The sequence below is a fragment of the Mixophyes fleayi genome, chromosome 10 (assembly GCF_038048845.1).
Source record: "Mixophyes fleayi isolate aMixFle1 chromosome 10, aMixFle1.hap1, whole genome shotgun sequence".
Classification (NCBI taxonomy): domain Eukaryota; kingdom Metazoa; phylum Chordata; class Amphibia; order Anura; family Limnodynastidae; genus Mixophyes; species Mixophyes fleayi.
In genome coordinates this window covers 21,463,679-21,489,555 of record NC_134411.1, presented here as the reverse complement: position 1 = coordinate 21,489,555, position 25,877 = coordinate 21,463,679, and the positions used below count along the sequence as shown (strand labels likewise).

Sequence of the window (25,877 nt, the reverse complement as noted above, 5' to 3'; positions counted from 1 at the left end):
AGTATTGTTATTGCTATTATTACTCTTCATATAGCAGCAATACATTATACAGTTTTGTACAGAGAATGTTCATTCGTACTCACCGGTCTCTGATGCAGTGGAGCTAGAAAAAACAGCAGCCTGCATAAACTGTACAATAAAAATAGAAATGGACAAAGGCAGTTTGGTGTCTGTCTGTATAGACCCCCCTCCACCTGTAGTTAAATAGAAAAAAAGCAGCCTGCATAGACTGAACAATATAAAAATAAATGGACCAAGGTAGTTTGGTGGCTGTCTATACCCCCCCCCTCCACTTGCAGTTAAATAGGAAAAAAGCAGCCTGCATAGACTGAACAATATAAAAAGAAATGGACAAAGGCAGTTTGGTATCTGTCTGCATCAGACCCCCTCTCCACTAGGAGTAAAATAGAAAACTATTCAGCCGTTATAGACTGTAGAATATAAATAAAAATTCAGAAAGGCAGTTTGGTATCTATCTGTCTGCATCATCCTCATCAACATCATCATTAGCGCCCTCATCGCCTACACAAATCTCCCCCTCATCCTCTTCTAATTCCAAAGTGGCATCCTCAACTGGTGTATCACCGACTACACTCAGGCTGTTCAGGCACACATCAGCAGAACTGCTGAAAGGGCCCTTCTTTATGGGTACATTATCAGAATGCTCAGGATTAGACATACCACTGGTGGATGGACTCTCCACAGGGATTGGTGTAATTTCTGATTCTGAGCATACATTATCCTCTAATGCCTTACTGTTTTCTTGCAGCTCAGCTTTGACGCGTAACAGTAGTTGTGCACCACTTTTACACTCCAAATTACTTGGTCTTGCTTAGTGACGAGTGACCATACAAGAAGAAGGCTCGGTAACATTTTTTGATCTGCCACTAATAGAGAAAGGCAAAGGCCTCATTCTTTCTTTGCCACTGCGTGTGTTGTTGGGAATTTTTTTTTTATTGGCAATTAACTTTTCCTCAGTTACACTTCTTTTTCGCTTCAACGCTAATTTTTTTTTGGTGTGTGTGTTTTTTTCCCTGATTTAAAAAGACTATGTACTTTTACATCGGCTTTACCAGATGACGTACTGGGAACACTACCATCAGGACTGGTGCCAGAACCTGCTTGCTGATTCTGCTCATATGTGGAATGCTTTGAATTCATTTTAATGAGCCCAAACCACTTGTAGTGCAAAAAATTGTATTAGATAGATACTGCTGACAAATATCACTTTTGACAGCAAGAATAATTATTGTTTCACACTGGGGAATATGGGACACCCCAAAGCACTTGTAGTTCAAAAAATTGTATTAGATAGATACTGCTGACAAATATGACTTTTTTTGACAGCCAGAAAAATTATTGTAAAACACTGGGGAATATGGGACACCCCAAAGCACTTGTAGTGCAAAAAATTGAAAAAGAAGCCTCCACTATCCTCCTCTCTTCCTGCTCTAACAATTGCTAATAGATTATAGAATTAATTAATTATAGAATTGTATAGAATAGAATTGAAACAATAATGTGTACAATTATTGCTCTGTCCCTGCGCTAATACAGCCTGTGACCTAACCCTGCTCTCTCCCTCTGTCAAATGGCGATGGATTGGTGTGGAGCCTGGTATTTATGCTTTTCAAATCTCGCGAGAACCGAGCTCAGAAATATGAATACGTCACAATGACGTTTTGCCTCAATTTCGATACCGAACAGGCGGGAGAGTACCGAGCCTGCTCGGCTCGGTACTCGAATAGGCAAAGTTCGGGTGGGCTCGGATCTCGGGGAACCGAGCCCGCCCATCTCTACTTTAAATGGAGGAAAATACATTTGGTTAATAGAGTCCAGTAAAATAGCTTGAGGGCATCTGAATATGCAGTCTCATATATATATATATATATATATATATATATATATATACATATATTTATAGTCCTCATGGTCATTTTATAGACATAACAGAACAGACACAAAGCACAAAAGTAAATTGCAGTTGTATCGAGCAAAATTTTATAAAAAATCCACAAAATATTAACTTAATTCTGCATTTGGCCACAAAATTTTGCACATTTTCTTGGTGGAATTTGGTCTTAAGTGATCCCAGTCCTTCATCATCTTACACAGGAGAGTAAATTGGCCATCATCATAACAGCTCTATAGATTAAAAATTCAGCTAAATGTGAATTTATGAGTTTAGTGCAGAAATGGTATTTGGAATGGCAGAAGAAAAAAAAATCAGAATCAAAGATTGTATAGCCGGAACTTCACCCCTCTGTGAAATGATCTTTTGTGCCGCAAAACGTTATGTGAAAACTCACCGCAATTTTGCAATTGCCAGTCAAGTAGGAATCAAATATTCCATTTTATTCTATTGATTCCTCTCTGGAATGCAACTAGTGTGAGCACCCCCCTTATCACAAGTTATCTCTGCCATAAATAACATCAGCACCCCTTTTCACATATATCAAGGGTATTGCCAACCAATATCATCACCATTTACTTATATAGCGCCACTGATTCTGCAGCGCTGTACAGAGAACTCATTCACATCAGTCCCTGCCCCATTGGAGCTTACAGTCTAAATTCCCTAACATACACACACAGAGAGAGGGAGAGAGACACTAGGGTCAATTTTTGATAGCAGCCAATTAACCTACTAGTATATTGTTGGAGTGTGGGAGGAAACCAGAGCACCCAGAGGAAACCCACGCAAACACGGGGAGAATATACAAACTTCACACAGATAAGGCCGTGGTTGGGAATTGAACTCATGACCCCAGTGCTGTGAGGCAGAAGTGCTAACCACTTCGCCACCGTGCTGCCTATCAATATCAATGACATCTAAACAAATTAGGGAGAACTAATGTTGATTATATTTCTGCATTCTCCAGATGGCCGCTACACGGATACTGTGAGGAGATGATTTTCATGGAAAACCTGATAATAAACATAGCGGTTAGTAAATTCACAGACAGACATGAAAAGGATTTATGGTGACCATGGAGACTAACTTTACAGAGCTAAATATAGACAACTTTAATCCTTACTGCTCATGTTAAAATGGTTTAACTTACATTGACTTTTTTTAGTGTCGTTTTAGGACGTGTATATGAAAAATAACAAAGCCATTTTACTGCACCATGTGTGCCGTGAAGAATGCACCAAATCCCAAATTATTGGAGGGATATTAGGGTTAGGGTTCAGCCAAGAATATCAATCCTGATTACTTTGCAAATTTAATATGCAGGACACAGATTTTTTGCGTTCACCAGCTAAAATTCCAGATTAGATTCTATTATTATTAAGGTTCCCTCTGATTATGCAAATTTGGATTTGCTTTTGGATTTGCTATTGTAAAATAATTCACTATTCAAAATTTAAATCCATATATGTGGATTTGAGTTAGTTTTGTGTGAAATATACAATATAAAGGATAAAATACTGAGTTCCATGACATGTTTTTATACAGGTCACAGGTGTACAAGGTGACTTCTAATATATGTAATAAATTACAGTTGACAGGGCCTGACTGGCCATTTGGCACTTCTGGCATTTGCCAGAAGGGCCAATGGCTGTATGGGCCGGTCTGCGATGTGACATCATGCACAGCCACGTAGGAGCCTTCGCAGTGTGCGGTTTAGCTGTTGAGGCTGCTGAGGTTAGTGTTTTCCATTGTAGGTAGAGTAGGTGAACCAATCAGATTCTAGCTGTCATTTTGTAGAATGTACTAACTAAATGATAACCAGAATCTGATTGGTTGCTATAGGCAACATATCCACTTTTTGAAACCCGCAGTTTAGTAAATCTAGCCCTAAGACTTTTGAAAGCAGTACTACCAAAGCAAAGGGGAGAGTGGACAAAAGCCTTAAGCCTTGGCTGTTGGGACAAACGACCTGGCTATCAGTACAAAAATCAGGACAAAAGTCCTTACTTTTGGCACAACAGTACCCACAAATCGACTGTTCTGCCTAAATCAGGACAGTTGAGGGGTATGGTAAAGGTCAACTACAAACTGAAAAATAAACAGGCATGCAGAGCATGTAATTTTACACAAATGCCCTAATTGTCTGCTACACGCATAACACAGAACCTGTTTATGGAACTTTTCCAGTAAAATTGCACTGTGCAACCTTATGCAGGACAGTCCTTACTTCAGTGCTCTTTCCCGCCATTCTCTGTGTCCAGAAGAGGTGAACATGTGGTCATACTTGCCAACTCTCCCGGAATGTCCGGGAGACTCCCGCATTTTGCGAGAGTCTCACGGACTCCCAGGAGAGTGTGGCATCTGGCAGAATTCAGCCCACTTCCTAGTGAAGTGGGCAGAATTTGGTCCAAAGCGCCGCGATTCACTGGGTATCGCTGCGTTTTACCAAAATGACGCAAATTTTTGGAGCCCCGCCCCCATCACGCCCACCTCCCCTGGCAGGCTCCCGGAGCAAGTGTTCAGAAAGTTGGTAAGTATGCATGTGGTGTGCAGCAATGAGGGTTTTTTTCTAGGGGATGGGGGTAAGTTATGGCCTAATGTTTCAGAAACAGAAATGCTAGACCCCCCCCCCTTCCATTGATTCAGGGACTGGCTAGATCAGAGGTCTGAGATGCCTCTGCTACTAAAAAGTGCTACTAGGCATGCAGACAGGCGCCATATGCAAGTGTAACATCATATAAATGTGCAAAATCCTGTCACTTTAGTACTACTCCTATCAATAAAATACATTTCACTTTTTTAATTGTCATCGGTTTGGTTTAGTCTCATTTATTAACTTAAATTAGTCAGAAAAATGAGCAGACTTTGGTACTGTCTCTATTACATCTGGTAATTGTGTGTGTTTTTAAGTGTTTATTACATAGCTTTTCCACCAAAGTGCACCATGGAGGGGCAAAACAGGTCTTATCCTATAGGACTTCTGCTCTGAGGTGCAAAACTTTTTACTGAGTGGAAATGGCTGTGTATGGTAAACAACCCTATAAATAGACCGTCCTAAATCATTATGGTAATCTCACTCTGTAAAATGTTTGTGTTGCTCCGCAATAAGAGGCGCACTGGTGTTCCCCATCCTTTTCTCTTTCTTGACAGAAATGTAGGCACGCTTGTGCAAATCGAGCTACATAGCGGACTCAAAGCTGCTTTTGTAATACTGAGCGTCCGTTTTGTGTTTGGTAAATTACCTTTAATTTATTCAGACTTTTTTAGGCCGCGGCTGCTGTCATAGTAACCAAAAAGAAGCCTGTGATTGGTTAACAGTGTAGGCCGCTTCTTATTGGTTACTATAACAGCAGCAACAGGCTGATCAGTAGAGCGAGATTCAGTTAGCTGGAGGAGGTGAGAAATTAGGGCCCATATATGTTTCGGTAGGTCGCTGCCGTTTTGTTAATGAGCGCTTTTTGTTTTCTTTAAAATTCTATTTACGCGCATGGACTGGCATATTAGCACACACTTGCCAACCTTTGCATAGTTAATTCCAGGAGATATCGGGCAGGGGGCGTGGTTGGAGGGCGGGGGGGACGGGGAGCAGTCAATCCCGGCATTTTGTGGCCCCGCCCCGCAACAAAAATGTCATTTTGTCGCGGGGGACAGGGCCAAAATGACGCGATTCACCGCGAATCGTGCCATTATGTCAAATAAACTCTAATATGCGGGATACTTGCCTGCTCTCCCGGGAGTCCAGGAGACCTACCCGGATTTTCGGGAGTCTCCAGGACATTACGGGGGAGTTGACAAGTATGTATTAGCAGTGTATCTGATGCTGAAAATCGGGGATTTCCCCTAATAATAGAATGAAGGTGGAGGATTTCCTTTAGTGCAAACAAATCTGTTTGTCTTGTGGGATTATGTTCATAATTTGATTTTTTTTTTACCTTGTTATTGTCAAGCACCATGTGCATAGGTCTGTGTCTACAATGAACTGGTGTACTCACAGTCCTCTTCCTCTCTTGTCTTTTTATCTACCCAGGCCACCAGTCCGTCTACCCAGACTAGACTGCAAATTGCAGGGTCATGATCTCTTTTTGTTGGGGAAATTGGAAATGCCACGTGACATTTGTAGGAATGCACTTGACCTCCCTCTACACTGTTTGGAACATTCTGTTCAGTCTCTCTCAGCTGGTATTTGTGTGACTATAATACAGCTTGTCTGGTTTTATGAACCAATGTTTCACTGCACCGCTGTGCAGAGGATGAGATTCGTCTTCTGTGTCACTCCAAAGTGACACATTTAATAAGCCTCCCGACTTCCTTCTGTCATCTAGGATCTAGGGCTCGCTCTTGTGATTCTGTGTGCGGTGAAACAGTCTGGAAAAATTGCTGCGTGTGTTCCCAGGGGGGGTTCGGAACCATTAACCTCTGTGTGTCTGGATTGGTTTCCTAGCTCGTGAGCTACAGACTCTAAGTACTACTTCTCTAGATAGGCTGGACTTCAGTCATCCTCGCTGGAGGTCCATAGTCTGCTCCTGATTACCGTCCAGCCGAATAGCCAACCTCCCTATAATTGCTGGCCACACACTTGATCTGCAGCGACATATCACAGCCTGTGCATTCCCAAAACAACCGTCATGCCCAATAATAATCCCCATTGCCCCATTGACAGGATCATGATTAAACATGTTGGTAAATGCAGTTGTTTACACCCAATTTGGCCACTTACATGTCCACCAAATTGTATTTTACCATTTGTGGTCAGCTTGACTGTTTTCTAGTCATTTCTTTGCACGAGCAATGTCTAGATCTCTCTGTGAGTCCCCCTGATCTGTTGTGCCTAATGCTGAATCATTAGTCCTAATGTAAACTCATCTGGATCGCAGGGCTGGAAACCCCTCTCCTAACTTCTCTGCTTGATTTCCTGGATTTGACGAATGCCTGATCAATGCTTTGTGATTTGACTGTGACTCCTGACCAGGGGAGGGCTGGCAAATGTTAGCTCGGGGAGGGGGGGGGGGGGGGGTAAGAATCGACTAAGCAGCGTATTAGGAACATTTTAAAGGAAAAAAAATGCAGGTGGCCAAGTGACCCAGCCCAAGATAACCCACTAAGGGACCGGACTGGGGGGCACATGCCCCCTTGCCCCTCAGCCCAGCTTGCCCCTGCTCCTGACCTGGCTACATTTCATTTGCTGTGTGGACTTGTCACTTGTTTGACCACCAGGTCCTGTTTTTACCAGGGTACCAGGAGCAATCTCTACCTCCAAAGGGCTATGTGTGCCTCCTTGGCATACATTGTTCCTGTGCACACAGCCAGGGGGGTAATGAAGTCATGTGACATGGGGTAGGAGGGGAGCGTGGTGACATTGTTGCGTCACCATAGCCCTGCCCCCACTAGAAAATGCTGAAATTTGCGGCATTGAATAGCAGGGGCGGGACTTAATGATGCAATTAAGCCCCGCCCCTCCATTCAATGACTTGAATTTTGGTGAATGTGGGAGCTTTGCCTACTCTTCCGGGAGTCTGGGAGGACTCCGCAAAATTCGGGAGCCTCCCGAGAATTCTGGGAGAGTAGGCAAGTATGGAGCAGTGTGACTTTGAAGACCCCCCCCCCCCCAGACAGGCTATGCAGTTTCAACAAAAGGGATGTGGACCAATAAACTATTGACATGCCCAGTCTCTTTCTGCAGCTCACACACTAACTCGGATGTGCCATGGCCCAATCAGCCCCCACCACAATTTCCACCCCTGCCCCCATCCCCCTTTGGACCCTCTGGTTCCTGCCCTTGGGCTGCAGCTAGTCGATTCCGCTTACTGAACTAAATTGAAGTGAATACATTTACATCAGACATGGCTTGTCCCAGTGAGCCACCCTTCACAGTCTGCCCCCAACAATTTTCTACACAGCTTTAGGTGATCAGCAGCTAGATAGTCCTGGAGAAAAACTTCAGACAGGTAGTCCATCACTTCAGGTTTTACTCCTTCCTACAATTAGTTTTGACATTTAGGTGATAATTTGTATCTTCCACTTTGTACATCTTCTTATTACAGATGTATTAAAATAACAAAACAGTATTGCAAGTTCCTACACACTATTAAAACACATCCAATTATGCCAAACTTTCAAAGATTGTTACTAAAAATGTATCATACTTCAATTTTCGCTAATATCTTTTCCCATGCTGCATATAGTAGGGAAGATTAATGTGGATGCATGCAGCCAGGCAGAGTCACAGTTCATTAACTAGAAAATAACCCTCATTTTTCAACAACTTACGTTAGCCTGGATATTTATCACTGACATGCACTCTGTACATTTTGAATCATTTTTGTTTATTTTCAACTCTGCAAATTAGCTTTAAATGTTTCTTCGGAGATTACGAACATTCTAAAGGAATACAAATGTCGGTGAGCTGAGCACACAATGCAAATTCCTTCTGTGGAACTTGACTGAAGACTATTTAGCTTTTCAGCAGACCTTGAACCCCATCAGTCAAGTCTGATAATGAGTCTAGTCTAGGGTAGGCATCTTGTACCGCTGCAATGTCCCTGTTCTCAGCGTCAAACTGGCTAGTGCTATTAAGCACATCTGGCCACTTAATGAGAGATGCATTACTGTTAAGTCAGTCTATTATTGATGCTTGTTACAGCATATGGACTCAACAAAGCCATTTAACTGTTTCCACTTGATCTGGAATAAAATTGGCATTCATAGATCACATTAAGAAGGCAATATTGTGCTTGTATCTTGCTCACAGTCACACGGGGCCTTATTCATTAAGGATCTTAACTTAAGAAACTTCTTATTTAGGTCTCCTAGACAAAACCATGTTACAATGCAAGGGGTGCAAATTAGTATTCTGTTTTGCACATAAGTTAAATATTGACTGTTTTTTCATGTAGCACACAAATATCAACTTTAAATTTCAGTGTACAAATAAGCTATCAAGTATTGATACATTTACCCCCTGGTCTTGTGCATCACAGTGTGAGCAATGGACGTCAGTTTGCAGGATCAATGATGCCTAAGCCTGATTTAATTTCAGAGCACTGTGCAAATGGTCAGCATGGCAAAAACTACACCACATACACAACACACTTCAGCACAACTCTGTGAACAGGCTCTTAATATTTTATGTTGTACCTTCCTTTCAGTATATTTACGTGTACATGCAACCCGCAGACAGCAGTTTTCAGCGGTATTCATCACAGATAACAGCATATTAAAGGGATATGCATCATAAAACAATACATAAAGAATATTAATTGTTTTTATTAAATACATGGCAAACTGAAATATAATATATTAATATAGGTATAGTATAAGTATAGTTTCCCCCCTCCATATCTTAATAGCATTAAACCTATTTTAGCAGCAAATATAGCAGCATTTCTTTGCAGAGAAGATACCGTGGAAATCTCTAACACTGCTAGAGGGAAAAAATGCGATGTTCAGCATCTGCTGGTGATGAAGTGACTGTAATACAATTAAAAATGAATATGTAAAAAATATATAAATCTACACACACTCTTTATTACCCTTGTTTTATGGCAGAATGCGTAGGGCACGGCAGGAAGATTGTTGAACAGATGAACACTGCAGAGTGATTGATGATTAAATCCTATGTGCCGAGTCCATACACACACAGGTATCAACAGACCTAACTTTCCCTACAGCCCTCCACAGTTTGGGCCTCATTTAGAGTCGGACACAAAGTCAGTTTCAGGTGCTTCCTGCACATTTCCACTGACGGGCACGCGCAGTGAGCAACAGTTCCCCGCAGTTTCGTCTGCTTTTCAGACGCAGTGTACACTGCAACAGCTTGCGTCTCAGTATGAGGGAAAGGGTGGAACACAGAGTTATGTAGGCGTGATCATGAATAACTTAGATACTATTGGCGTCTACCCGCAAAAAACTACCCTAGTTAGATCTAGAAGCAGGCGGAACACACGTCAAAGAAGACTGAAAAAGTGCAGCAGGAATTAGGTGGCGCAAATAGTTAGCTAGCTGCAGGAACTGGTCGCAGCTTGGTAAGGCATTACGAGTGGGACGCAACTGGGGTTGCATGCTCGTAATACCCTACCAAGCTGCGGCACACTCCCACTCCAACTCTTTCCTGTACGTCTTAGACACACATTGCGCCATGTCTCTTCTCTGCTAGCCAGGCAGCTGCAGGAACTCCAAGAGCTTGTAGCTGCTAAACGAGGTTATTTCATCATGCCTGGAGCCAGCTGAAGATCAGACAGACACCTAGGGAGCCTGGTTACCATGCCCTCTAGTCTGCTGGGCCCCGTAGACTACATTACTTATAGGTGAAGCTCTGGAGTAGGAGGAATATTGTGCTTAGAGAGAACTGTGAGGCAGCGGTCAGAGATGTAACAGCGACAGAGGTAAAAATAAATATACATTTAAAAATTGAATCCAAGTTATTCACTAAAATAAAATATGTAAGAGTCCCCTTTGGGTAAAGGGCATCATGACTCTAACAGAGCCCCCACCTTCTAGTTAAAAACGTCTTTTTTTTTAAAAAAGAGGGGGTGCTTTCAAGGAATGGACCCCTCTTTACAGGTGATGAGATCGGAGCTTACCCATTCTCCTATCTACGTCAATGTTATTTGTTAAACAACAAAAACCATAAGTAGCCAATAATTATACAGGGGCGCCTTTGTTTAAAAGATGGTACTCCCCCCCCCCAAGATATTTTGGGCCAGGGATATGGAAATCAAGGATCTCAAAGAGCCCCCTGTAAATTTTCACTCTTTGTTGCCTAGGGAGCACATGATCACACATGTGACCTGATGATGCAGCAGTTCATCCCAGACTGGCAAGAAAACATGGAGATACCTCTTATTCTGCAGGATGAACATGGACCAGGCAATAACCCAGAAAAGCAGGGGAGGGGGTGAAGCGCTAATGGAGCTTACTGTGGCAGTCACATGAATATATATTATATGCACAGAAACACCTGAGCGCAATATTTCTAGAAAGCAATTTGCCATTGTCCTTTGTTTCTGAGTTTCCCAAGGACCAACACTGTCACAGTACAATCCACGCATAAGTCTCTGAACCAGCTACAGCCATATTTTCAACAAAGTTTTGAACTGTATTTATCTCAATGCACCTACCTAATATGCACAAAGGGGAAAACTGAATATGTCTCAGAATGTGGGCGTTTCTCTCCAATATATGATTGGTAATTGGAGATTATCTATATGATATATGGCTGACAATGGGGTAGCTCTGCAATGTTACCAGAGAAAAAAAATGGTGGTCATTGGCTGAATAGAAGAATGGTAAACATAGTTAGATATATGCTGTACTGTATATGTATGCATCCTTTAAAAAAACCTAATACACCCAAATAAGAAAATGTGCGTGATGCAAAGCCCTTACTTCACCCACAACTAATTATTGCCAACAGTTTTTCTCAGTGAAAAAAAAATCTGCTTTCAGGTTTAAATGATAAGAGAGAATGCTGGTTGAAACATATTACTGCTACTGCTCTTAGAGTCTGATCTGGTGATGTCTTCTGGTATCTTTTAATCCTCCTAAAACGTCTTTCTTGAGAACACCTGGAACTACGAGCTCAAACCCTAAGCACATTGAGTGAAAACAAGCCTGGCCCATAACCGTAGGTGTTCCTAATGAGGATTTAGGTGCCAGACAATGTATCCATGGGGCCCATTTATTAATTAACAGGTTTTTGCCTCGCTAATTATGATCTGTCATTGCAACGATGACAGATGACTTTTTGGATAAATGTATTAAAAAAATCATCCTGGGATAGTGCATCCGATAGGAGGATGTCCCAATGATGACATTACTTACCTCTGAACTGCAGTAGTCTGTCTCTACACTCTCAGGGGCAAATGCAGGATTTGTAGAGGGGGGTTTCCACACCACGCCACCAGTGGGCGTGACCAACATGCATGGGGGTGTGGCTAGAATTTTAGACAGTGCTTGGCTGCTCTCCAACTCTTCCTATTCCCATAATATACACGGGAAATGCTGCGTGCCCTACTGTTAGGTGCACGCAGCTCTCCCTTTTCAAGCAGAGCCGTGTGAAGCGGGGGCAGGGTCCAGCCACCTCAATTATACAGTGCTCCAGGCTTGGAGTGGAGGGAGGGTTTCCAGGCAATAGGAAACCCCCCTCGGTTTGCCTATGACTCTGGTTATTATCCCAATGTGGCTTTGTATATCTTTGTGATAGTAACCAGAATGGAAAACAGGAAGGCTGCGGTGAAGGATCCTAAGCTCCCTCTATTGCAATGCTCTTCCCATAGGGTAGAATGCCAAAGGGCTTTAACTCCATAAAGCTAGGCTTTGTGGAGCTTGTTAAATAGCCCCATACTGCAGCCCCCATTAAAAATTATGGGGACTGCGGTTTAATACGAAACTTAGTCCTATGCAGGAGCATATGATGATATAATTAGGGGCTTGTATCAGTCTACCCTTTGCCTAAGCTCTGTCATTTCCTAGTTCTGCTGATCTGACCACAACCCTAAGGGTGCAGGATCACGGACCTACTACTAATTCATAGCCCCAAATTGTTGTTGTACTGTGAGAAAAGTGTCACACATAATTAAAACTGGCAGGACAGAGGATGGATGGAGGATTTTGCAAGGAAATAAGGCTTAGAGGGAAAGACAAAATACTGCATACTAGGCAAGGTAAACTCTGATAGTAACATTTCTACAGCAGCTAAGTAAAGCCCTGCAGCCAGAACATTATTAAACTATTAAAGTGCATGTTTTAAGATTTCCATTTGAGAAATACAATATAAAATGAGTGTGCCTTTAAGGAACTTAGCAAAACTTCATGCTACATGGGGGTTCTGGTTTTCGGATTCAAACTGTGGGAGCCATAACTATGGGACATACTATAGATCTGGTGAGCTTGGGAGACGGGTAGTGTTAAGAGTGAGACATTTTACCCATTAATTTAATTTAAGGAAGAAACTTTTTACATACATTTTACATACCAATACATTATATGGAAAGAAACATCACCGATATTGCAAAGCAAAATATTACTTACTGTTCTTCAGATATTCCATGCTATCAGATTTGTGTACACTTTTACCTATGCTCTCATATTCTGCTATTCCCTGGTCAGACTTACTTATTTAGCAGAAAATAACAGCTGTTCCCATTAATTGGTTGTTATTAACCTCTGGCCATATCACTTGACATGCTTGGTGAACTTGATTCACTGCTCCAACACAGCCTGGGAGGTGAGAGTCTGATTTATAGACTACACTTTTCCTTCCGTCTATTGATCTAGAATATCAAGCACCTGTGAGAAACGAGAGCAATTAGATACAATTGGTACATATAATAGAAGAACCAGCCGCTAGGGAATGACATTATAATCTGAATACTTTCAGTGAAATTCATAAGGAATGTTTAACCCTACAGTACACATTATGTTACACACATTCATTTATAACCATACTTGCCTACTTTTGAAGGCAGCTGTCCGGGAGGGGGCCGTCGAGGGGGCGTGTCCACACACGTTGCTCCGTTAGGCCCCTGTCAATCCTAGACAATTGCATCCAATCGCAGCAAGGGGCGGGGCCACGATGCCGCATTTAGCCCTGCCTCCACACTCTTCAACAACGGAGATGGCAGCATGCAGGATGTTTGCCTGCTTTCTTGGGAGTCCGGTAGAACTCCCAAAAATTTGTGAGTCTCCCGGACATTCCGGGAGAGTAGGCAACTATGTTTATAACTATACACTCTCAGGGAATGAGCCATTAAGGAATGTATCTGACGATTTTGTGCGGTATCGTCCGCAGAATCATTCTGCACATACTCAGAACGATATGCAACAGAACGCAGCCACGTCCAAGTCATCTTCAAACGCAAATGATACTTACTACAGCCTACGATTTCGGGGAGGGAACACAGTGGGGAGAAGTCGGATGCACGTAGGTGATGTACAGTAGGTGCGTTCCGGTGCAGCCACGTCCAAATCATCTTCAAGCGCAAATGACACTTACTGCAGCCTACGATTTCGGGGAGGGAACACAGTGGGGAGCGGTCGGATACACGTAGGCGATGTACAGTAAGTGCGTTCCCGTAGAGCCACGTCCAAGGGCACACACAAAAGTGCGCTGGTTTTCTCTTGCTCCCACTAGAGCGATGTTTCTTAACTCCAGTCCTCACGCATCACTAACAGCTCATGTTTTGTGGATTTTCGTCTGAGGAACAGGTATGTAATTACTGACCCAGCCAAGTAAACTAAGTCACCTGTGCATGATTTAAGAAATCCTACAAACATGAGCGGTTGGAGGTGCGTGAAGACTGGAGTTAAGAAACTCTGAGCTAGAGGTCTAGTCTATGTCTCCTGAAGCTCGCTCACATATTTACCGTTATCTTTCTCTATAAGCTAAATTTTTGCTTTGCTTCAGTGTGAGGCCTAAAAAACTCAAACCACGACCCAACACCCCCCACCTCACCCCTAGTTAATTTTTTGGGTGCGGTAACGGCTTCCTCCTCATTGGGCCCTGCTTGTTCTCAGAGAATCTCTACTCCATCCCGTCTGGAAGACACAGTTCAACTGTCCGTGGTGTCCACTGCCCGGTCACCCTCTGTGGATCCCAACTCTTCTCAGGAACTGGACGGCCCTGTCCATCCATTTACAGGATCACTGTTAAGGAAATAAAATTGGAAAGTCGCGGAACTGGAGTTGCGCACAGACCATCTGGAAAATGCAAATGACATTTAGGAGTATATTTACTAAGCTGCGGGTTTGAAAAAGTGGAGATGTTGCCTATAGCAACCAATCAGATTCTAGCTGTCATTTTGTAGAATGCACTAAATAAATGATAATTGGAATCTGATTGGTTGCTATAGGCAACATCTCCACTTTTTCAAACCCGCAGCTTAGTAACTCTAGTCCCTAGTGTCTATGTCTTGTGGAAAAGAAGGCGGAAGGAGTGGACTAACATAGGCAATGTCAAACGCGCTGAGGGCATGCCTATGCAGATGCAGCTGATTCAAGGTCAGGGCATCTTGCATGTACGTGTTCTTTAGACTGATAGTGATGAGTACAGGTAAAATGATTTGAGCAGCTTCCACTTTTGTATGAGTACAGGTATGTAGGCCAGAACATATATCCCCTTGTGTTGTCTGTTTTCCCCTTTACCACCCGTTACATTTGTAGCATTACAGGCACCAGTATACCCTTGGCTGCCAGGACATGCTGGGATCTATAGTGCACCTTGGAAAAATGTTTAGAAAAACACTAAGAACGGTAAAAATTATTTTATTATAAATAAACACTAATTGTGTTAAGGTAACATGTGAAGAATCCTGGGAAAGTTATCTGTAGCCTGTGTAATACATATAAAATGAAACAATAGGTATTTTATTATTTCTATCTTAAAAAAACTAATCAGTCCTTAAAAAAAACAATTTACAATATTAGTACAAAAAAAAGCTGTTAAAAATGACTTCTCAGTTAAACACATAGACAATCTGTGAAATGGGGTCTGGTCGTTAACATTTAAAAATGCCCCTGGCCATGAAGGGGTTAAATGGGATTGTAACATTTTAACAATTGTCATTGACAAGAAAATCTGCAGCCAATCAAAAAAAAACAAAAAACCTTTTACATTTGCAAACTGCTTGACACTTCTGTCTGGAAGGTGATTAGCATTTCACAGCTCACTTCATTATCCACCTTTAGCAAACAGACACAGGGCAGTTAGTTGCTAACAGGGTAATTTGTCTTGCGGTTAGTTTCAGTACAATGGTAGGCTACAGTACAATTTAGTAAGGTAATGTGATAGAGAGTGGTAGCAGACAACAAGGAACTTGCAGAATGTTCCAAGTAGCACACACTGCAGGAAGTGTCTATATTCTGTAAATCCTGGAGAAGAATACCTGGAGTGGATGCTTAAGGTAATGTATGTTTCTTTTCATAACTTGCCATCTACATTCAGGACAGGGGGTCCTTGGGAAATGATGAAGGTACAGTACATCAGTAATGGCTGTAAGTACTCCTCTTTCCAGCTGTGCTGTGAAGCTCGTCTGTATCTGAAAAAGATTGCAGCTTTTACCTGTAGTTGTACGTGTCTGTTATCTTCCCATCTAAAGGACAGAAAATAATTTATTAGTCAGCAGTCACATGGGTTATGTGAGGTTCAGACACGTTAAGCCAGGCTTATAATTATTTAGCTGGTGTTTTGGCTGGGTCCGCTGTCCTTTTGTAACAAAATACAGATTTGGGACATTAGTGTGATATGCATGGTTTGCAGTATCCTATTTCCTAATAGACTCTGAATTCTAAGAAAAGAAACATTCTGAATTTCCAGTTCCCAAAAAAATGGAAATGTCCTCTGAAAACAGGACACTTGGGAGAATAGCTTTTAAGGACTAAAACATTTTTTTTTGTGATGGATTATTGGCTAACATAACAACTACCATCGGCAGCTGTTTTGGGGGTGTTTTTTAAGTTTTGTTTTGTTTGCTTTTTAATGTTTCTTTGTTTTTGTTTAAATATTTCAAAGCACCAGTTTCTTATACTTTTATATTCCTAATTTTAAAGGCTGCATGCAACCCTCTCCTGAAAACATTGCAGCCTGGGGGTAAGTGTATCAAGCTGAGAGTTTTCTGGCGGGTTTGAAAACTGGAGATGTTGCCTATAGCAACCAATCAGATTCTAGCTGTCATTTTGTAGAATGTACTAAATAAATGATAGCTAGAATCTGATTGGGTTTTCAAACCCGCCAAAAAACTCTCAGCCTGATACATTTACCCCCTCGTCTTCTTCTAAGACTTTAAATGAAATGCATTAGTCACTTATTCATGTTGTTCTACATCTCCTGTATTGAAAACTGAATAAACAGGGACAGCTTCTAAGGGAGTATCAGTGAGCTGACCTGGCGAACAAGCAAATATGGAGACACTTTAAATAAGATAGACAGACATGGAGACCGCATCTTAAAATAGAGAACTGAAAAACCAGGTTTATTATTTTCCTGGAGGAAATAAAATTATACTTGCCAACTCTCCCGTAATGTCCGGGAGGCTCCCAGATTACGGGTGGGTCTCCCGGACTCCCGGGAGTGTATGGCAGTCTCCCGCATCCTAGTGAAGTGGGCAGAATTAGGCCCAAAATGCTGCGATTCTCCGGGAATCGCGGCATTTGGCCCTGCCCCCCCGCTGTAAAATGATGCGTTTGCGTCAGTACGTCACCGGCACGCCCACCTCCCCCCGGAAGCTCCCGGACGCCAACTAGAAGAAGTTGGCAAAAGTACGCGCATTTAGCAAGGAACAGCCCCACCTGCCTGAAGTCTCCCAGCATCTCAAAAATTCTGCACCTTTCTAACACTTCATAAATAACCCTTAAAGTGTATTGTTCAAACTGTACTAATTTTTTGTTTGTTCACTGATGATGTCTTCTCTGGGTTAAAGTAATGCAAACATCATTTAAAATACAGGTTGGATTTATTGCATGTACCAGTCTAATATACTTTATTATATGGGGGGATTTGTTCAGCTCTACAAATAAGACAAACAATTACTTGTCTAGCGATTAATCTGCAGTCCATTCGTATTTACTTATCAGTCATTAACATGGCAGAGAGTGGTTAAGGAGACATGTTGTTGCTGGGATCCAGAGCCGTAACTAGGGTGGTGCGGGCGGTGCCGTCGCCCAGGGCGCAAGCCCAAAGGGGCGCAGCAGCCGCCCGCTACCTAGCCCTAGACCCGCTTTAAATCGCGGAGGATCATGGGAGATGTAGTTCCCGCTGCAGCACGTTGTCTGAGTGTTGTGTTGAATACACAGAACTTTATTGTTCCCGCACAGCGAGATGGCGGGGTCGGAGTTGAGCTTGAGAGAATTGATGACTGCACTGCAAACATGTAACAGAGGGTAGACGGGGTCCTGAGAGACAGAGGACAGCGCTGCGGCAATAGGAGCGAGCGTGACTCAGCGCAAACAGAGCGAGGAATATCGGGTCGGGGGGCGTGGGGGACGGACATAGTGCCAGCTGCTGACTATAGAATGTGACAGGATTACGGCGAATACCAGGGGTGGCTGTACCGCACACAGGCCGCTGCCAGGTCTCTTACGCGATTATAATGTAAGCTAACAGTGCAGGAAGAGACTAGTACATCAGAAAGACCCAGCAATACTGGAAATATCATGGAGGTGTTATAGAATTATATAAATGTAACAAACTTACTTGTCTGCATTTTTCACCAGGTAAACTTCATATATATATTATATTAAAATCACCTCTGGGGTTCGTGACCTGTGTACCTCTTGTCCTTTATATGGTAACAGAGCTCCTCAATAACCAATGATAAAGTATGGAGTATATTATACCATATATAATTTACAGTACAGAGTACATTATACCATATATAAGTATATAAGTTACATTACAGAGTACATTATACCGTATATAATTTACAGTACAGAGTACATTATACCATATATAATTTACAGTATGGAGTACATTATACCAGAGCCGTAACTAGGGTGGTGCGGGCGGTGCCGTTGCCCAGGGCACAAGCCCAAGGGGTGCAGCAGCCGCCCGCTGCCTAGCCCTATCTTCTGCCTTTTACCTCCGCAGTGGAACGCATGTGCGTTCCGCCAACAGGAAGTTCGGCATTTGGAACGCAAGTTCCAAATTACAGAATTCTTTCAGTAAAGTACTAGCCACACCCCCAAATTAGGGTGGCCACACCCACTTGTCAAATGTCACTCCCACTTAGAGGGGGGCGCCGGTGTCCTGTCTCGCCCAGGGCACTAAAATGTCTAGTTACGGCACTGCTGGGATCCCACAGTCTTTGTCATGAATAAAATGACAGAAGATCTCTATGTACTGGGATGTTTTTTGGCTTAACAAATTAGGTGTTTAAGAAAGAGCAGACACTGCCTTGTTATGTAAGAGGTAACTAAATCCAGGGTCATTTTATGTCAAAATTAAATGATAGACTCCGATCCATACTAAATTCTCCTCTAAAAAGTAGCGGAAGTGAAAGGCGGTGATTGTGAGCGATTTCTAATTCATCGCTTGTGTTTTATAGATCCCCCATATTCTCTTCTTGTTGGTTTAACCGGGGCTAAAGTGGGAATTGGATCAGACGTGACTACTTTTGGGACCTCCCAGAAGGAAGGTCCAAGGATCAAGTGATGCGATGCAATGCAGGGGCGGGATCACGATGATGTGACCTGCATCATCAGGCCCCGCCCACCACTGCACGATGATGTGACCTGCATCATCAGGCCCCGCCCACCACTGCACGATGATGTGACCTGCATCATCAGGCCCCACCCACCACTGCACGATGATGTGACCTGCATCATCAGGCCCCGCCCACCACTGCACGATGATGTGACCTGCATCATCAGGCCCCGCCCACCACTGCACGATGATGTGACCTGCATCATCAGGCCCTACCCACCACTGCACGATGATGTGACCTGCATCATCAGGCCCCGCCCACCACTGCACGATGATGTGACCTGCATCGTCAGGCCCCGCCCACCACTGCACGATGATGCAGATTGTGTCCTTGTGCTGCAGAGGTGGGACCTGATCATGCAAATCACGTCATCCAGGAGGACTCCCCAAAATTCTAAAATTACTGGACATTCTGAGAAGGCAACTATAGATTGGGTAGGTGCCCGGCAGCAATTAATACACAGATACTGCTATTTTTCCTAGTGCAATTTATAAAACGACAAATGTTTGATTACTTGCTACCGGTTTCAACACCATTTTTGGAACAGTTCCGGTTTTTAATAGTGTTTTCAGGGAGTGATGCGGTTTGCCTGTATTTGTAGACTGAGAGTAAATGTTACTTGCATGGTGGGCCTTCATGATGTGTGATATTGGTAAGGTAACCAGATCACCAATAACAAATGTATTCTAACGGGTAGGTAACAGGTAGTTTTCTGAAAACCAAGATCACCCGAACTTAGGGGATCCGAGTAGGCTCGCGAGCCGGCTCGGTACTTTTGCGCGTCCTCGGATCTGAATTGAGGCAAAATGTCATTGTTGCATTGTCGGATCTCGCGGGTTTTGGATTCCATAAGTACCTCCCTCTCCAGGAGATCCAGCGCCATTGCTCACACAGAAACAGGAGGTGTAGCAGTGTTCTTGTCACTCTCCAGTCTCCAGTGACATTGCTCAGTGCCATTGCTCACACAGAAACAGGGGTAGCAGTGTTCTTGTCACTCTCCAGTCTCCAGTGACATTGCTCAGTGCCATTGCTCACACAGAAACAGGAGGGGTAGCAGTGTTCTTGTCACTTGACAAAAATTGACTTGAAATAACTGAAAATGAATGTTATTGGGCTTAATAATAATAATGTAGGAACAAAATAAGAGCCAAATTATTGTGATTTTAGAAAAAAATATGGATCCAAAACCAAAACACACGAGGCTCTTCACTGCAAGTGTTGGGACCTGGTGACGTCACGCCTGACACTCAGTGAGAAGGGAGCAGAGGGAGGGAGGGGGGGGGGCACCGCCGTCGGGTTATTTTTTCAATTTATTTTTTTTATGTGCCGGCGGTCAAGTGGGGATGGCAGGTAGGAGAGCGCCCCTCAGTCTTGGCGCCACACTGTCGTGCTTATCCTGCTTACTGCGTTCCACCGGCACTGGGTACTGAAGATGAATGTGTCTTACCCAGCTCCATTTGCGGAATGTCTTTTGATGTTGGGGCAATAGTTCTTTAGTTATAAACTGATACACGTCTTTTGTAATTGGCTCAAACAAAAATAGGTTGCTGTAAAAAGTCATTTTATAATGTAAGTTTGTTGAATTTCTCATTGTTATATTACATATATATTTATCTCTTTTTAACCCCCCCAATGCTCCAAGTGTGCATGAGTCCTAGTGGTCTATAAATCAAAATGATTTTTTTCTTGTTTGTTGTACAACTGTGTTGTACAACTTTCTCGTTTTATACTGCATCCCAATACCTTAGAACAGTGCATATATTTGTATGGTGTAGCACATCTAGTGTGAGGTGGGATGCTTTACAAAATAAAGTATTTGTGACATGGATATGTACCACTGACACTTGAAAGCATCACCTAACAACAAGCTACTGTAATGCTTGTTTTTCTTAATAGTAATTTTTATTTATAGTACAATGTACTTTTTAAATCAAACCATAAATTGCACTACCATTTGTTTGTTTTGTTAATTCCCCATCTAATCAAACTGCCTCCTATTCCTGCCAGGAGCCATTTTCATTTGCCAGAAGGGAAATTAAATTATGCTTTCTCAGCTTTCTGCTGCTTTTGCGGCACCCTTCTCCCCACTGGCGGATCCAGAGGGGGGGCAATCAAAGGGAAGGAGGGGGCGGGGCCAATCAGTCAGAGCGAAGAAGGGCTGTGACTATGCTAAATTGCTCCACCCCCCTAAAAAAAAGTCTAGGCCTGCCCCTGCTTAACCCCAACTACAGGGCCGCCAGGAGGGTGTTTGGGACTCGGTGAGACAAGATCTTGGATCCCCACCCACCTTGTCTAGTCATATAACTTGGCTCATAGCCCATGTGAGCAGTCTCGCTTGTCACTCAAAATTACCTTTATTGCTGGAGTGGAGGAATTAATTTACCTTCAAGCAGCAAAGAGTTAACTTTGTAGAAGTAGATTTACATTATATATTCTTATTACAAGCAGCTGTAGTGAAAAGGATACAATTTAGTTGTATTAAACTTTAGTTGAAATACAATGATTTAAATGTCATAATTATTTATCATAGCATCAGGAATGTTGATACTTTTCCAGCAGTGAAAGGGATTTTGTGCATGCAGTACGGCCAGAGGAGGCATTGGCTCCTGTCTGCCCCTCCCAGTCGGGGCCCTGCACACACCAGCTCTTGGGGCCCCTGCTCAGCTCTCCCACTCTACTCATACTTACACGCTTTTTAAATCACCCCCTTGGGAGTTCCCGGAGGTAAGTTCAAGTGGTAAGTGCATGGGGGCTGGGGATCATTGCACCGCAAATCATGTCATTCTGACCCTGTCCTCCACTGGGAAATGACATAATCATGTCATTGCATTGTGGGGTCAAAATGATGCGATTGTGTCATTGAGGCTTCTGTCCCTCCCACTTCCCTATGAAGGTCTAGGAGGAAGCTGCTCTCTTGCGGGTCTGGTAGAACTACCTGGAATTCGTGAGACTCCCGGACATTCCGGGAGAATAGTCAAATAGGACCCATTCTACATCGCCACCAGATGCACAGCGAAGGCAGCGCTGATTCCTCATCCGGTAAATACCACCTTCTGCAACTTGTAATCACAGTCATCAAAGCAGGAAGAGATACCGGTTTTTGGGGGGAGAAGGAGGAGGAGAAGTGCAAGAAGAGTGGGGTAATAGATGTAGGTGACCACGGGATGGATAATAGTGATATAATTACACTACTGCTGGAGTGCAGCAGATTACCTAAGCAGGGTAATAAAGAACACCGTTAAACAGCTCTAGGGTGGCTCTCCAGCTGGGACAATACGGAATTGTATTAGGCAACAATTGGATCTCCAGTTGTGGAGGTACAAGTACCAGCTTGCTGAGACTTGTAGTTCCAGAATAGCAAAAGGACCATAGCCTGCCTTCCTATTCTATGGTAAGATGTCTGATCCATGAACAGTTACAGCCAATTGTACAAAAATATTGACTAGTATTATTATTATCCCTCATATATCAATACCATAATGTATTAAGTTTTATCGCCCTATACAGAATGCTATTACATACCTATGCATTACTGAGTTAGTATTTTTAATAGTGTATTATATACTTCTGTATTGGCCTGGTCAAGTTCCATCCACTCACCTCTCCTCAGATCTGCTGGCTAGTGGCTTCTCGCTCACTGACCCTGCAATCAATTATGTGGGGTAATATTTATTACTGGTAGGGCCAGAGCTGGATTAATAATAATAATAATAATAATAATATTATTATTGTTATTATTATTATTATTATTATTATTAATAATAACAATTAATAATTATTATTATTTTCTTTATATAGTGTCAACATATTCGGCAGTGCTGTGACCTATGTACCAATTTAGTCATAAGCCAATAAAGCTAGCAGCGTGTTTTAGGACTATTAGAAGAAAGTGGAGCACCCAGAAGAAACCCAAATGAAGTTGGGGAGAACATACAAAATCCAATAATACTGTTTCGCGTTTAAGTGCGCTCAACGTTCAATTGACGCTTGAATGCATCATTCAACTAAAACAATGATACTCTATCTGTATCTGATGCAGAGTATAATACTCTGAGCCTTATCTATTGTCAGATATACAAAGTTGAACTCTATTATGCTGAGTAATATCTAGGGTTAAGTATACATAATAACACTGAGCCTTATCTTCTTGTGTCAAGTCTGAAATTCTAAGACATAAATATTGCAAAGTGTAAAAAAAAGAACTACAGTATGTCATGTTCCAAGTGTAATATGCAAAGCCTTATCTGGTAATATGCAGTGTGGTGATGTGTCACGCTTAATACATACTTGCCAACTTTTCCTCGTTGGCTTCAGGGAGATCCCGGAGGAGGTGGGTGTGCGGGGGCGGGGCTTGATGAATTGCATCATTTCACCCCGCCCCTAAACGAGTGTCACAATTTTGACCAATTACAGCAGCTAATGAATCTCTAGTGACTGAAGTGTTTTTTACATTTCTGTCTCCATTACTGAAGTCATGTTGTCTTACCTGTCAGTCTTTGATTAAATCTTGATCTCCATAAAAATGGCCACCACCATAGGCATCAATACATGGACACAGGACACAATTTCTGAACTGTGTCATCATGCCGCAGATGGCGAAGCTAACCACGTCTTGTACTGGTTCAGCATCAGGGAGAATGCCAAACTCTTCAGGGAGTGAGGGAGATCACCCCTATTTCAGGGAGACTCCCTGACATTCAGGGAGAGTTGGCATGTATGGCTTAATATATAGAGCCATACTAGTGCCAGGTACATGAACGGTCTCTCCCACCAGCCCCCAGACACCAGGGGGTAAATGTATCAAGCTGAGAGTTTTCAGGCGGGTTTGAAAAACCAATCAGATTCTGGCTATCATTTATTTAGTACATGCTACAAAATGACAGCTAGAATCTGATTGGTTGCTATAGGCAACATCTCCACTTTTCAAACCCGCCGGAAAACTCCCAGCTTGATACATTTACCCCCAGGTTTCTCTCTCTCCTCTCCGTTCCTACTGATGGGTGCAGCCCAGAACAGCTCCCAGCCTACTAGCTGTTTTCTACCCTGCGATGGAATCCTCTGGGCCTGAGTCATTAAGGCATACTGAGCGCATCGTGCAGTTGTTCGAAACGGCTCATAAATCGTCTCTGCATACTCAAGTCCGCAAGGTGCGGATCACAAGATACGTGTGGTGATGACTATGGGTGTAGGTTCACTCTACTCTACTAGACCAGACACTGCAGGATGCAAACAATACGTATGTGGAATATGACATCTCAAAAGCACGCACAGAAAAATAAAATATTAATCAATTAATGTTACCTGTCAATAATATAGTCATTTATGATTAGAAATGGAAACTGTATAAAAAAAAAAATGTTTACATTTTTTTCTGTGGAAGAACATTTATTAGGCTGTCCTTAGGGGGGTATTCAATTGTTAGCGTTAACGGAAAAAAACGAGCGCTCAAAAAATATTACCGTTTATACGGTAATATTGCGCGAGAAAAGCGTTAATACGGTAGTTTACTTGCGGAATTTCAGCTCGCCGCTCAGGGAGCAGTGAGCTGAAATTCCGCGAGTAATTACCGTATTAACGCTAAAATTTTTTGAGCGCTCGTTTTTTTCCGTTAACGCTAACAATTGAATACCCCCCTTAATGTCTACTGTACATAAAATACATTTTTACAGTTGCTTCTGATTGCAGACACGTTATATCATGCATACGCTACTGACCCAGGATTTAGACTAGACCCTTAGCTGGTGCAAGAGGTACGGCAGAAAAACAAGAAACTTACACAAACGCAGAGCTTCATTTTGATATGGCTGCATTCGCTTCAGTTTGCCACGCCCACATTGTGCATCGAGTACAGACACACGCCCCTTCCCCGCCCCGTTCACTCCCCGAAATCGTAGGCTGTCCTAACTGTCATTTGGGTTGACATACGCAGCGGACTTGCTTTCGTTAACGGTTGAGTGTCCTTTAATGACTTAGGCCCTCTGAGTTTACTGAGGGCCTGAATAGCTAGTAGCCAACGTGTTTGAGCAGGCTGATGACTCCTCCCATTGCTGTGAGCAATGGGAGGAGAGGACAGTCATCAGATTTTAATTTAAGTAACATACAGTCCTTACCCAGTCTGCCCCGCCACATTCTGGCCATGATTACACTTCAATACAGGTGGCTGCCACACACACTGACACATGTAGCTATACCTATACCAACATCATTCCTTCTCTGGCTGTGGTCTCCTCACATTCACGCTGCTCACACGCTCCACGTCTCCCCTACGCCGCCCTCTTTCCCAGAACTCTGCAGGCCTAGTGTAAGCGCACTGAGCCTGACCGGTTTGTAACCAAGCTGATGCGTTGTGCGATTCCACAGCACAGGCAGACGGCATCAGGCAATCGTGCTGGAGCAGCGGATACCAACAGGCTGCTCAGGGGCCGGGTTCTCAGCAGAATCTGGCCTAGTGAAACTATGCATGCTTTCCCTAATATGATTGTTGTAAACGGCTATTATATTTATGTTCTGTAAGATACACTTATGGAAAAGCGTTTAGGTGTAAAAATAAAACACAATTCAATGTTTTAGATTGTCTTAAGAAAGCAAAATCTTCAGTAAGATGCAGGTGCACAAAAACGTTCCACCTTTATCTCTGCAGGTGACAATGACCTTCAGGGACTTTAAGAGCCTATAACGCTAGACTCCTACTACCGTTGGCAGATGACCTATCTTGTGTAAATGTCACAGTTATGCTCTTGAATGCTTAAGGCGTCAACATGACTATA

The 25,877-nt window shown here is 42.9% G+C and overlaps 1 long non-coding RNA gene across 1 annotated transcript in view; it reads right to left on the bottom strand.

Annotated features, from left to right (window-relative positions):
* The window catches only part of LOC142103808 (uncharacterized), a 256,693-nt gene that overhangs the window by 10,992 nt on the left and 219,824 nt on the right, over positions 1-25,877 (bottom strand). The window lies entirely within an intron of this gene.